The 15,657-nt window shown below is 45.5% G+C and overlaps 1 protein-coding gene across 1 annotated transcript in view; it reads left to right on the forward strand.

Moving 5' to 3' along the window:
• The window catches only part of GLB1 (galactosidase beta 1), a 102,872-nt gene that overhangs the window by 8,786 nt on the left and 78,429 nt on the right, over positions 1 to 15,657 (forward strand). The window lies entirely within an intron of this gene.

A 15,657-nucleotide genomic window follows, 5' to 3' on the forward strand; every position in this document is an offset into this window, starting at 1 on the left:
CTTGTGATCTCACAGGCTGGTGTGCTTCTTCCATGTGGCCTTTGTTGTTTCTCAGTTAGATGGCCTCTTGTTTATCTTCCAGTCTGTAGGACCCCAAATTCTATATCTTGACAGCTGGGCACTTTGCCTTCAGTGATCATGCCGGGGTAGGCTGGTGTGCTTCTTCCATGTGGGTGTTTTGTCATTCTTATCAATCTCTTCCCCACACATATTTGGGGAAGGGGGCTTCCCCATCGTAAGACAAGTCCTTGAAAATACACAATTTCTCTTAAGTACATTAGCATGTATTTTTTAGACATTGTCATCATGCTTATTATCATATCCAGCATAATTAACAATTTTTCTTTAACATCAGCTACTCTCCAGTTCCTATTTAGTTTTTTTCTGATTATCTTAATTATACCTTTTTATAGTTCTTTTGTTTGAAACAGGATCTAAAACCCAGGCTGTGACCCTGTGCTGGATACCCTCCTTGAGTCTCTCATTCTGTAGCCGCCACTCCCGCCTCTTGCCCACTTTAGGACATTGATTTGCTCAAGTGACCTGGGACGTATGCCTTGGATTTTTCCCACATTTTGAATTGGTGGTGGTGGTTAACAAGTTCATCCATCCCTTGTCTTGCCTGTCAATTGGTCGCTAGTAGTAGAGGCTGGGTTAGATTCACATTCAACTTTTTTGGTAGGAAGACATGGTGCTGAGTCCTTATGTTGCGTTCCACTGAGATAGGATCACTGCTTTCAGGGATGCAAAGGTTGACCAGGGAGTTCACAGGTAGTCAGCCTGCTCTCTTCAGGATCAGGATCAAATCCTCATCCTCCTGTAATCTAGCGTTTTAGCAGCCATTTGGTGTTTGTTTTGTTTTTTAAAAAAAAGGATAACAAAATGGGTGATCATTAAAATTCTGTCATTTCTTCTGCATTTACTAGTTGTGATCCTTTGACAAAAAAACTTCCTTGCTCCCCCCTCCCCCCAAGGGGAAGAGCAACAGAAAATGTGAGTAAAGGGAGACAGCATAGTGTAAGATATGAACATAATAATTTATAATTTATCAAGGGGTTCACGTGAGTGGAAGGGTGGGGAAGGGAGGGAAAAAGAGGAGCTGATACCAAGGGCTCAAGTAGAAAGAAATATGTTGAAAATGATACTGGCAACATAGTACAATGTGCTTGATACGATTGATGTACGCATTATTATAAGAGCTGTAGTAAATGATTTATTAAAGAATTAAATGATTTATTTAAAAAGAAGAAGAAAGAAAACTTTCCTTATCAATTATTGGATTACTTTGTAAAAAATATGTACAGAAAAGCAAGCTAGATGCTTGATTCTCCCCACTTATCAATTTTTGGAATAATTACTTCTTAAAATTTTTTTTAATTCAAAAGATCATTTTATTGGGGGATCTTATAACAATCTGTACCCCAGTTGTATCAAGCGTATTTGTACATATGTTGCCATCTTTATTTTCATTCTTTTTGGAGGTGGTATTTGCATATCTGAATGTGCCTATCTCCTCAAAGTCATACATAGTGGTACCCCATCCCGGGCCATTTTGGGGCTCCTTCAGATGTTCGTCGCTGGTGTGACTCTCCTGGTTTTTGACAGTCTTAGATCTACCTGTACCTATTCTGACCCACATGGTTAAAAGAGTCCTGGGAAAAAAAGAAAGAAAGAAGGAAGGAAGAAGAAAGGAAGGAAAGAAAGAAAGAAAGTCGTGGTTTTAACTTTTCATGGGAAGATTTAGAAACTGCAATTTAGACACTAGAAGAGCTCATTGCTATTGACCAATTATCGTTTCTAAAATCCATTTCTGTGCGTCGTGCCAGGAAGTAAAGGTCTTTTTAGAAAGAGAGAAGTGTATGCTTGTATTTCTGATTCAAGAAGAATACCATTTTTTTACTTAATTTTCTTTGATTTTTGTTTCTCTTTTACATCGAAAGTGGAACTACCTGACATACTTAACATAACTTTATTCTATAGCACCTATTGAAATTCGAAACAATTCCCATATTATTAAGGTTAATTCTACTTGATGTAGTAGGTTTTTCCCTCACCGAATACAGTTTAAGATTAATTTTTATCTCTAGGTTTATACAGGCAAAATACTATGAGGGGGCTTCAAAACATTTATGGAAAAATTCCATTATGGTTTTTTTAAAAAAACAACAACAACATTCCATTGGGGGATAAAACCATTCCATTATTTTCACGAACTTTTTGCACCTCCTTGTAATTCAGAATCAGTTGAAATAATCCTTTGGCTTGCGGAGGGTTAGGTTGACTTGTTTTGCCATTTATAATGCACCTTTTGTTTTGAGCTCTGCATCTAGAGAGCTTCTCTCGGAGGTGAGGGGGAAGAATTAGCTCTGGCAACACCTGTGAGTGTGAGGTCTAGACAGTGGCCGCAAGCCTTGTAGTTGCTTCTCTCTCATCAATTGTAATGTATGCTCTGTTTCCATTCCTTAGGAATACTGCGGAGGGAGGGGAGGAATCCTTTTTTAAAACAAGGGAAGCATAAATAATAAAAATAGAATGCTTAAGGGATAGCAGGTCATCCAGAAGTTCCTGTAGATTCATAACTGAATTTCCCCATGCCCTCTGTTTTGCAGCACCTTCGGCGAATCGGTCCAAGCTCTGGCAAATAACCAAATGGTTTTATAATCACTTGAAGTATGTCCTTTGCTCTGTGAACTTTTGGGGTGTCTGAGAAGCCCGGGATATAAAAATGCCCTTTCTCTCCTTTCCTCACTTCCTTGTTCCTCGCCCCCTAGGTAGTAGGATGGAGTCTAAGCTGCTCAACGCTGAGCAGTGCCTGCCAGGAATTCGTAGGGTTCCTGGGACATAGGGGGTGAGTTGAGAGGGTGGGTAGGGTGCATCATTGAGTAGCAGAGTTAGAACAAGACAGGTTATCTTCACATAGTTAGCTTGAGCCCCTAACTTTGACCCTGAGCTCCCCTCTTTCTTTATTCTAGTTGAAGAATGTGCACATGATGCAAATATCACTATTTCCAACGTCAAGGTTTAGGAAACCCGGAACTCACCTGCTGATGTAAAAAGCAGGGTTATGTTGGATTTTTTTTAGAAAGATGTTACTTTACCACTGACATAGTCTAAACCAAATCAGTATCTTTAAAAACCATGGCACGGTGTTAGGTCTTTGATATGTGTGACAGGGCTTCAAAAAGTTCATGGGAAAATGGAACAAGAGGTCGTGGAATTTTCCCACAAACCTTTTTGAAGTCCCCAATCCTTGGTCTTAAGGGTGTTGTATTTGCACTGCTGTATCCCACCCCCCTCCAGTATTATATTTGTAATGGACACGAGGTGCCTCCTGTGGGTGTGGGTTTTGTTTTGCATGGAACTGCCGTAGAGCTGTGAAGTTTTCGGTGACCTCGTGTAGAGTAAATACTTTCATACCACCTCCCTGCGAGTGTGAAATAAAACTGGTCCCTCGGCAATGCCGCCCAGCATCAATTCATCCAGAAGGTGTGAGATCATCACGCTGTGCTTTGGGGCAGGTTTTATGTTCGGCATCAACTTTGAGACAGCCCACCTCTTCTCTTCCTGGTCACCTTGCTTGCCGATGGGTCTACTGCCCAGAGACATTCAGAAGCTGCCTCTGTTTAGGCAAGAGCCGTAAAATGTTGAGGTCCTTCAATGTTGAGAGGGGTCACTTGGCACCAGGAAGTGCCTTTGCCCCATTTCAGCATCGTAGTGACCGTCCACAAGGAGCCCTTGGGGCACAGTGCTTCAGCTCCACTGCGAACCACAAAGTGAGTTGTTCAAACCCACCACCCTGCTCCGTGCAAGGATTAACCCCTTGGGGACCTTATCGGGCATTGTTCCTCTGGATTGCTGTGAATTGGAATCAACTCTGATGGACTGAAAAGAGCCCGGAATGAAAAGATCATGGAATTTTCCCAACAAATAGTTGAAGCCCCGCATACTGGCAATTCCAGGAAGACTGTAGTATTCAGATGGATCTCCAGTGAGGGCGTGGGTGGTGCATGGTTCTGGTACTTCCCCTTGACCACTCCCTCCATTGCAGCTCTTACTCTTGGCAAGGGTTCTATTGGCTGTGGAGTAAATCTGCCCCTGTTTGCACTTAGGACAAGGAAGATCACCATAGATGGGTCCTCTGAATCCCTGAAGGACTTGGGACAAGACCTCAATCCCCTGGCATCCCTGAGAGCCCAGAAGGAGAGAGATGACCTTCCAGGTACCCTGGTATCCCACAGTCCTCAGGGTACCTCTTTCTATAGGACACAGCTGTTTTAGGCAGGGAACAAAGGAAACTGTTGAGAATCCCTGACTGGTGGCAGAGCTGCATGTCACAGTTACAGGCGGGACTACAACAGTGGGAATGCCACCATGATTGGCACATGTGTGGTGTTAGGTGGAAGAATTTACAAGATGGGTCCAGGGCCTTCTGACCAAGGTAGTCGGGGTGAGGCATGACTGAGGACTATTTGACCCCCCAGTATGGTGATCTCCGTCAGAGACACCCAGGCAAGCCCTTCAGAGAGACGGCCCCTCCCTGGGCTGGCTGCAGAGTGTGGGGAGGTAATCCACATTCCAGTGCACTCTGCCTTGTAGGCAAGATTATCTCCGTCCTTGGTTAGAGAGCAGAAGGAATTCAATGGAGGCTGCATCTAAGTGGGGACTCTGCCAAGGGATTTGGGGCCACCGCTGTCATCCATCGCTTTCTGAAACCAGAGTGCTCAGAACTTAAGCTCCAATACACAAGTACGCTAGGTCCCCTAGGGAAAGGGTTGAGGGGGATGCTCACCCTCCATTTGGCTCTCAGTAATTCCTCTCGGAGTCATTGCACTTGATCAAACCCGACCAGGCATTAAATGCCCTCCTTGCCATCAATTTTAGATCTGTTAGCTCCCCACTCCTACTCCTTACTCCCTCCTCTCCCATCCTACCACCACCCCCAACTGCCGGTCCCATTGTTTTCTCCTCAGGATTAGAAATAGAGGAAAGAAATAGGAGGTAAAAGCTATTTATAGAGGTATAGCTATAGGTTTGTGTATATGTAAGTATATTAATTTATAATGAAAGGGATAGAGTCCAATGTATATATGTTAAGTATTAAGATAGCAAACAGACTTTGGACCTCTCCTTAGGGCCCCCCTTAACACAAGAACACTTTGTTCTGATAACCTGGCACTCTTTGATACTCACCTTCCCCTACACCATCTCTGAAGAAAAATGGGTACAGAAGCAAATGCGAAGAAAGCAGATGGTGCACAGCTATCAAAAGATGTAGTATGTGGGGTCTTAAAGGCCTAAAGTTAAACAAGCAGCCATCTAACAGGGAATCAAATAAACCCACATGGAAGAAGCGCACCAACCTGTGTGACCATGAGCTGTTGACTGGAACAGGTAACAGGTACAAAAAGATCTAAAACAACAATGATATTGATGTGAAAGAGTGGGGCTAGAGTGGAGAGCCATTGCCCATCTGTAGACAATTGGACATCCCCCACAGAAGGGTTACAAGAAAGGGACAATTCAACCAGGGTGTAGTATAGCACTGACAAAACACACATCATTCCTCCAGTTCCCAAATGTTTCCTCCACCCACTACCATAACTCAGTCCTACCTTATAAATCCAGCTAGATTGGAGTACACACAATGGTACAGATAAGAGATCTCAGCACATGAAATTCAGGACAGATTAACCCCTCAGGAACAGTAGTGGGAGTATCGATAACATGAGGGGAGGGAGATAGTGGGGAAAGGTGTTAGGGGGTGGGGGTGGGGGGAACCCATCACAAGGTTGGATATATAGCCCTCCCCTGGGGACAAATAACAGAAAGGTGGGTGAAGGGAGACAACAGACAGTGTAAGACATGAAATATCAATAATATAGAATTGATCAAGGATTCACGAGGGTAGGAGAGGGAGGCGAAAAAAATTGCTGATACCAAGGACTCAAGTAGAAATTGTTTTGGAAATGTTGATGTACAACTTTGGTTAATACTATTGAATGATGGATTGCTATAAGATTTGTAAGAACCCCCAATAAAATGATTAATTTAAAAACAAACAAAAAGCTGAAACAAAAATTCAGTGAGGGAAAGTCTATTAGAAGAAACAATGCGAGATGAATAAAGATTGACATTTCTAATGCTTAAAAAAAAGTTGAGGGTAGTATTTATTTATGGCGCGTACCTGGGGAGTCTCCACAGGGCCTTTCTTTCCGCAAGGGCATCGCCCCACCCTTCCCTCAAGCTCTGGACTGCGTGTCAGGAAATTGGCTCCGCCTGGGAACTGGCTTCACATTTTTCTATTGGTTGATGTTAGCCTCTGCTCATGAGTTCTGGATGGTTTTTTGGGGCTAGACCTATCATTGGTTGGCTCTAGGAATGCCATCGTTTATTATCCATTCTCTTAGACCCCTGTGGTCAGCGCAGCCTGGTTGCCACTCTGGTCTTTGCTGGTCACTGTGGAAATGATCTCCCCCTGACTCTGCCACTGAAGTGACTGTCTGCGTTACCTACTGCCGCTGTAACGGAAATCCCACAAATGCGGACTTCAACAGACAGACATTTGTTTTCCCAAAATTTAGGAGGCCGGGGTCCCGATTTAGGGCTCTGGCTGTCGAGGGGAAGACTTTCTGTCAGCTGTGGAGCAAGGGCCATAACGCGTCAGCTCTGTTTCCTGGTGCCTTAGTGGGCTCCCTGGGGCATGGCATCTATCTTTCCCCATCTCGGCTTGCCTCATCTGTTCCTTTTGTAAGAGATTAACTCAAGACACGCCCTACACAATGCTTCCTCATTAATTTAACAAAGACAGCCTATTCCCCAAAGGGGTTACAGTCACAAACATCTTGTTATGGTTAGCTGCCGTCGAGTCCGACCCATGGCGACCCTCTGCACAACCGCACAAAACTCCCGGTCCTGCATCGTCCTCACCATTGTTCTGTGCCTGAGCCCGTTGTTGCAGCCCCTGTGCCCTGTGTCACAGGCCTAGAGAAGGGATCCACATATCACGCATATGATCTACATTTCATACATTTCAATAGTCCACTCATATTAAAAAGCGTTGTGTGTGTGGTGAATGGAAATTGCCTAATACAACTCTTCCGCCCATGTCTCTGTAACTCACCAAATGATTGGATGGGACTGCAGAGAGCGGTGTGTAACACTAACAGAGGAGATGGATCAGTTTTCGGTACCACCTCCTTGGCTAGAAGGATGAGCCATCTTTAGAGCTGGAGCAGAGAGAGAAAGCAGGGGGGGTGGGGATGGGGGGGCCGGGGCGGCATTGGAAAAGCACGTTTCAGATCTCTGTTAAAATGGCAGAGGCCAAGATCAGAGGCACCAGAGGCTGTGCCCCACAAACCCCAGAACAGAGCAAGAAAAGCAGTGGTCAGATTATGGTACTATGAGCCAAGGGCACAGTGCGTCCTGGTTTAAAATCAGGAAAGGTGTACAGCAGCGTTGTATCCTTTCACCATACTTGTTCAAGCAGTAAGCTGAACAAATCATCAGAGAGGCTGGGTTATATGAAGAAGAGTGTGGCATTGGGACAGGAGGAAGGCTTAGTAACAACCTGCCACTTGCAGCTGACACAACCTTACTTGCTGAAAGTGAGGAGGACTTGAAGCACTTGCTGATGAAGGTCAGAGATTACAGCCTTCAGTTTGGATTACAACTCAATGTAAGGAAGACCAAAATCCTCATAACTGGCCAATGAGTAACATCATGATAAATGGAGAAATTTGAAGTTGTCCAGAATTTTGTCTTTTTAAAAATTATTTTATTTTATTATTATTATTTTTAATAGTTTTATTAGGGGCTCATACAACTCTTATCACAATCCATACATACATCAATCGTGTAAAGCACATTTGTACATTCATTGCCCTCATCATTCTCAAAACATTTGCTCTCCACTTAACCCCCTGGCGTCAGGTCCTCTTTTTTTCCCCTCCCTCCCCACTCCCCCCTTCCTCATGAACCCTTGATAATTTCTCAGGGAAGAGACGAGGCAAACAGGGTGCGATGTAGCAACGATGAAAAATACAACTTTCCTCTAGTTCCTACATGCTTCCTCCACCTCCCACTATCATGATCCCAATTCTACTTTGCAAGTCTGGCTAGACCAGCGGATGTACACTGGTACAGATAGGAACTGGAAACACAGGGAATCCAGGGCGGATGAGCCCTTCAGGACCAGTGGTGTGAGTGGTGATACTGGGAGCATAAAGGGAGAGTGGGTTGGAAAGGGGGAACCGATTACTACGATCTACATGTGACCTCCTCCCTGGGGGATGGACAACAGAAAAGTGGGTGAAGGGTGACGTCAGACAGGACAAGATATGACAAAATAATTTATAAATGATCAGAATTGTGTCTTGCTTGGATTCACAATTGATGCTCATGGAAGCAGCAGTCAAGAGATCAAAAGACATATTGTGTTGAATAAATCTGCTGCCAAGATCTCTTTAGAATATCAAAGAGCAACAATGTTACTTTGAGGACTACAGTGCGCCTGATGCTAGCCGTGCATTGCTTTATATACCAGTGAAAGGTGGGCATTGAATAAGAGTGGTGAAGAATCGAGGCTCTTGAATTGTGGTGCTGACACGGGATGTTGAAAGTCCTATGAACCGCAAAGAGGACACACAGCTGTATTAGAAGAAGTAAGGCCGAGTTTGCTTTAGCGGCAAGGATGGCAAGACTTTTGGTTTTACATTCTTTGGACATATCCTCAGGAGAGACCAGTCCTTGAAGGACATGCTGCTTGGTAAAGTGGGGGGGACGTTGACAAAGAACAAGTCTCCCCAGGAGTGGGAGGGACACAGTGGCTGTACCAACGGGCTCAGGCCTCGGAACAATTGTGAGGATGGCGCAGACCGTGCAGTGTTTCCTTCTGTTGTCCGCGGGGGTGTTGCTGCTTAGAGCCGACTCAGGGGCACCCAACAACAACAACACAACAACAACACAACATCTGAGCCATTGATCGCCTGCTGATCTCAGGACTGCCGACCTCCGATTCGTTTGGCTAAGCTTGGCTTCGCTTTGTTCTGCACCCACCGTTCAGTGGTCTGCCTGCTTCCTGTTTATCTGCCCCTGACGCTGCAGGCATCACGGGAAGCCTTCAGCTTATACCTGACCCACGGACTTGAATCAGACTGGAAATACCCATTTCTACAACTCTGTGAACCACTTCTTGAACTAAATCTCTTTCTAAATACAGACACAGACAAGTGTCAGTGTTTATGCTTTTCTAGAGAACGCAGCCGAACACACCATGGTGGTTTCTGTCACCTCGTATGTGAAGACCAGGCCATGCTGGGAAGACCGAAGAGGAGTTGGGCAACACATTTTGAATGTCCCACGGACTGTCTGAAGAAGGATTAAGCCTGTCTTGGAAAAAGCACAGCCAGGATGCTTCCTAGAAGTGAGGATGACAAGATTTTGCGTCACATGCTTTGGACAGGTGACCAGAAGGACCAGTCCCTGAGAAAGACATCATGCTTGACAAAACAGAGGGCCGGTGAAAAAGGAGACCCTCACTTGGATGACACAGTACTATGGCAAGGGGGTCAAACACAGCGTGATTGTGGAGAAAGCTCGGGACCAGGAAGGAAAAGGCCTGGGGGCCACATCTGACCTCCATGGTTCCTGAGGCTCATTCCCAAAGGTCCGACATGGCCCTGCCCTCTCTTCTCCTGCATCTGAGAAAGCTTATTTTATACCAAGCAGGGTGGCACTCACGGTGAGCCCTGTTTAACAGTCACCCAGCTGAATCATAATTCAATCAGTACCTTCTCCCACCTCTTACGCATATGTGTCAGGAAAACAAAGGTAGTTTGGTGAGACTAACAGAGGTTATGGCTCTAGGAACCATATTAAAAGGGGCCAGACCTCAACCTGGGGTGTCAAGCGGCGAGGGCAACATGCCAGCATGAAGCAGCAAACTAACAGAAAGGGCTGCGGGGCTGGCCCCAGTCCCGGCTAAGTTGACCTCCTCTCCAGAGACTATACTACAGAGTACAACATTGTATACAGAGGACAACATTGTATACAGAGGGCAACATTGTATACAGAGGGCAACATTGTATACAGAGGGCAACATTGAAGATAGCCTGGGGAGAGTCTTCCCCGACTACAGGAAGCAAACTAAGAGGGAAAGAGAGAGTGGACGGAATCCTGGCCCCAAGGACAACATTCCTGCTTGCAGCAGCCAATGTACATAGAACCATGGGGCTGGTCCCATCAGGAGACATGATGCCCACTCTCTGACCCACAGTGCTAAGGGGGACAGCACTGGAGACAGTACAGATATTGTGCCCCGCCCCGCCCCATACCAGAGTGAAACACGAAGGGAACACAACAGAGCAGCAAGGGGAGCAAAGCAATGAAGTCCCCAAGGAACCCCGAAAGTAGACTTCGGAATCAGTGGGCGGCGCGGCACTTCACCAGATCCGATTGGAAAACAATCAGAGGGGCCAGCAGACAGACCTGGAACTATTTATAGGTTGTCCCCACCCCCTTCCTTTTTCTTGTGTCTATCCATATAAGATAGGCAGAACAACAATCCCAAGGAGAAAACAACATGGCCAATGGCTCTGGGAGGACATGGGAGAAAGGGGGGTGGGGAGCCAATAAACTCAGGGACAAGGGAACAATAAGAGATCTAAAGTCGATGGTGAGGAAGGCATAGAATGCCTGGTGGGGGTTGGTCAAGTGCAATGTAGCTGAGATCCAGTACTGAGAGCTGAATGAAGGGCAGACATGATAGTGGGACAGGAGGAAAGTAAAAAGAAACAGAGGAAAGAACTAGGAGGAAAATGACATGTATAGAGGTACAAACATAGGTATGCACATATGTAAATATATTAATAGGGATATAGGTCTATGCACATATATTCATTTACGTGTTAAGTACTAAGGAAGCAGGCGGGCACTGAGTCTCTCCTCAAGTCCTCCCTCAATGCAAGAACACTTTGTTCTAATAACCTGGCATTCTGTGATGCTCACCTTCCTGACATGATTGCCGAATACAAAATGGGTGCATAAGCAAATGTGGTAAAGAAAGCTGATGGTGCCTGGCTATTAAAAGAGATTGCATCTGGGATCTTAAAGGCTTGAAGTTAAAAAAGTAGCCATCTAGCAGAGAAGCAACAAGCCCACATGGAAAAAGCACACCAGCCTGTGTGATCACGAGGAGTTGATAAGATCAGGTATCAGGCATCAGAAGACCCCAAACAAACAAATACACTGATGCAAATGATGGGAGTCAGAGAGGAGACGCAAAGCCTATCTGTAGACAATTGGACATTCCCTCACAGAAGGGTCACAAGGAAGGACTGAGTCAGTCAGGGTGCTGCATAGCACCGATGGAACACACAACATTCTTCTAGTTCTTTAATGCTACCTTCTCCTACCTTCCCCCCACTATCATAACCACAGTTCCACCTTACAAATCTGGCTAGGCTGGAGCATGTGCACTGGTACAGAAAAGAGCTCTCAACACACGGAATCCAGGACAGATAAACCCCTCAGGAACAGTAATGGGAGTAGCCATACCATGAGGATAGGGGGAAGGTGGGGGAAAGAGGAGAAATGAGGAAATGTCCACAATGATCAACATATAAACCCACCCCCCAGGGGAATGAACAACAGAATCATGGATGAAGGGAGACAGTAGGTGGTGTAAGATATGAAAATAATAATAATTTATAATTTATCAAGGGTCTGGGAGGTGGGGGAGGGAAAAAATGAGGAGCTCATACCAAGGGCTCAAGCAGAAAGAAAATGTTTTGAAAATGATGATGGCAAAAAAGTTAAAAGAGAAATGATGGTGGCAACCTAGGTACAAATGAGTTTGATACAATTGATGTATGGATTCTTGTAAGCGCTGTAAGAGTCCTCAATAAAATGATTTATTTTCTTATTAAAAAGAGGCATATTAAATAATCCACTCCATTTCAGGCTATCCTCTGGCTCGTTAGCCATGGTTATTTTCATACATTAGGGTTAAGTTCCCACCTTTTTAATCATTTCACTGTGCACATAGCCATAAAAAATTATAAGCCAGGTACTTCATACCACTTTAGATATCCAATTTCTTAATTGCCTGTCCCTGACAGCCCAGTACTCGGAGAAGACCTTTTGTGAATGTTGGCTGTGCAATTTTGTTTCCTGCTCGGGAAAAATGCCACATAAATGGTCGTGATGCTGAACACAGCTTACCAGGACAGCACTGTGGGAAAGACTCAGGTGTCTGAGTGGGTTTCTCATTTCAAAAAAGGTGAAATGTCGATTGATGACAAACCTCGTCTGGAAGTCCATCGACTTCCCGAACAGATGAAAATGTCGACTTCTAGTGCATTTGGTGTCTGTTCCACCAGGTCAGACAGTTAAGCACGCTTTCTAATTAGAGGCTCTGAAAAGATTGAGTCAACAGTGTGTGACAAGCAAGGCCTGATCTGTGCAGATGGGAGACTGGTTTTGCCACCACGACAATGCACCTGCTCACGCAGCCATCTCAGTGCACCAAGTTGTAGCAAAAACAGCATGCCTCTCTTGCCCCACACACCTAACTCACCTGACCTCTCTCCATGAGACTTCTTTTTGTTTCCGTGAATGAAGAGGGAGATGAAAGGACAGCGATATGATGATGTAGAAGAGGTGGAGAAAAAGCGAGGGAGGTGCTGTCAGCCATCCAAACAGATGAGTGTGAAAAATGTTTCCACGAATGGCATCACAGATTGGACAAATGTTATTAAGTGTAATGGAGAGTACTTTGAAGGTGATAGGTTGTTTTATGGGGGGGAGAAATTACATAGCTCTGGGAAAAGAATTCCTTTGAGGGGGGGGGTACCCCCTCCTGTAAGCAAAATCCTGTCTAGAGCAAGCCATCAAATTCCAGCAATTTATACCAGCACACTGTATCAAACATCTTTCCATTTGGTCAAGTTCTGGTCGCCTCAGCTGTAGCCACATAGTTCAGGTCTAATGGGTACCACCTGGGAACGTGGGCAGCCACACACACTTTCCTGCACTTCAGATCATCTGACCCCTTCTCGCTCTCAGTCCCAGCCCCTGTCAATGCCCATAGCCCAGGAGTCCACACAACTGCCTTACTTCAGACCAGTGAGCCTTTCCTCTCCCCGCTGTCTAGCCTATGTGGACCACCAGTCCAATGGGTGCCTATGGAACATAGCTACACAGCTTCTCTCTTCATTGCCATTTCCCTCCTCTTCCACTCAATAAGCGGGCCCAGGTGGTTCCCATAACAGGCATAGCAGGCTGCCTGCTCACTGACTCCCTTCAACTTTCAGTCCTAGAAGGTGGGTTCTGCTGGTGGGCACAGACTTTCTCTGCATCAACACATCTAATGCCAAACTGCCCAAATTCAAAAAGTCAAACTTTCTTTTTCTCTCTGCAGCCTTTTTTCAAATGTAAATCTCCTGTTCCCCCAGCAGTTCTGGATGGGACTAAGGTTTCTACCCAACCCCCCAACTCTACATCCTTCTAGCTAATCCCCAACTCTTCTTTTGGCATATTGAACCAAGCATAGGCAGCTGGGCTCACAGGCTCTCTGTAACCATCATAACCCTATTGATTTCCATCACACACGTAGCCTATTGGACAACATCCATAGTGCAGTCAATAAACACATAGCCATTAACATATTTAATAATTCCCACCCACCCCCCGAATCTCTTTTCCACCCCTGGACTGTGTCTCCACTTCCGTGCCTATCGTCTTGGGCCTCTGGCAGGGGGGTCCTTACGACGTTAGTTGGTCCGTACAACATTTTGTTCTGTGTTCACAGGGTGGCTGTGAAGAACGTTTGTGTGGAGCGCCGTCACGCCTAGTTACGGCCACATTTCCGAGGTTCATCCTTCCCGTCCTCAGTAGCAGTGTGGTGAGGTGCCGTCCATTAGGTTCTGACTCACAATGCTTCTCATGATTGAGTCCGTAGTGGCCGCCTCCATGGCTGCCTATCTTGTGGAGGGTCTTCCTCTGCTGCACTGCCCCTTCGCTCTACCAAGCATGACACCCTTTTCCAGGGACTCGCCTTTCCGGTTGGCAAAGTATGTGAGACTAAGTCTCACCATCCCTGCCCCGAGGGAGCAAGAGTTTGTTCTTTCTTATTGTCCAGCAGCACATATTTCATCATGTGACTCTGTCACAGTGTGTTGATCCATTCTCCTGCTAGTAAATATAAGGGCTCCCCACCCCCCATTGTGGGACTATTATCAATACAGCTTCTATGAACATTTTCCTGTACGTCTTTTCATGGACAAATGCTTTCGTTTCTTTCGTACCTAGTTTACTTTTTTTCTTTTCTTTTTTTTATTAAAAGATCACTTTATTGGGGGCTCTTACAGCTCCTATAACAATCCACACATTAATTGTATCAAGCATATTTGTACAGTTTACTGTCTTCTTACAAAAGCATTGTATTGGGTTGTAGGCAGTCTGACCATCTTTGGTTTCTCTTTCTCCTTTGCTCCAGATGAGCAGAGATCAATATTTGTGACGTAGATGGATAGTCACAAGATTCAAAGACCCCAGACTGGACTTGACTGGACTTGTCCTACTAGGCTGTAGAACATAAACTTGATGTAGAACCTAAACTTTATATCTTGACTCAATTGTCTCTTGAAACGAACCCTTCAAACCCAGTAAACCAACCCTGTGAGGAATATGGCTGTATGTAACAAGGTACCTGTGACTGTCCCTCCCGTGTGTCATACTATGTGTGTGAACATACATGTGCAGCGCACACAAACATGTATATCTGTGCCTATGGATGCTCACTTTTGCCTTGCAGATATGAGGGGACTTCAAAAAGTTTGTAGAGAAGTCTATTTTTTTATTTCACTTCTCCACAAATATTTTAAAGCCCCCCCTCTGTCTATGTCTTAAATTATTTACTTGTCTCTGGGCAGCACAGTTTGTGGCCAGCAACGGCCCTAAAGGTTGAAGCGCTTCCCTCCCCAGCACCGGAGAAGAAAGGCCTGGCTACCTGCCAAGCAAACCTGTGGGGCAGTTCCACTCTGCAACACAGGGGTCGCCATGGCTCAGAAGCCCCCGAGGGCGTCAGGTCGGGGTTTGGCTTTTACTTTCGGTTAGCGTCATCGAAGTATAATGTACACGCTGTAAGGTGCCCCCTTGTCCTCTGCTCGGAGTTTAAAGGGCCAGGTCCTTGAGCCCCGCCCACTTCAGAACTCTTGTTGTGGGCTAGCCTAGGACTCATGTTCTCAGTTACTTCCAGATTTGGCGTCAAGGGCTACCCTCCAAAACTGACTGTGATGCTACTGTGATGGAAGATAGTTCTTGAAAACCTAACAATGGCCAAGGAGCCCTAGCAGTGACAGAAATCACAAATTAAAGATGTCTCCTAGGCTCTGGTCCTGTTGGCGCCTCTGGCCTGTTGCCACCTTTCCCCAGCCACCAGAGGGCAGTGGCTTACCCAACCTATGCACATGTGGGCTGTCCTTTGAGGTCTGTCCTTTCAGAGCCTAGCATGTTAGCTCTTGAAGTGACTCCCAGCAGTGTCTTTACCTTTCCAATAAAAAAACCACATCTTACATTACTGCCCAGTATAGACATACATGCATAGGCATCCTACGTATGTTTATGTAACAAGAAAATTCACAAAATACCACTCATCCC

Source organism: Echinops telfairi, unplaced genomic scaffold (assembly GCF_000313985.2).
Source record: "Echinops telfairi isolate 266 unplaced genomic scaffold, ASM31398v2 ScPeMD7_7420;HRSCAF=8458, whole genome shotgun sequence".
NCBI classification, from domain to species: domain Eukaryota; kingdom Metazoa; phylum Chordata; class Mammalia; order Afrosoricida; family Tenrecidae; genus Echinops; species Echinops telfairi.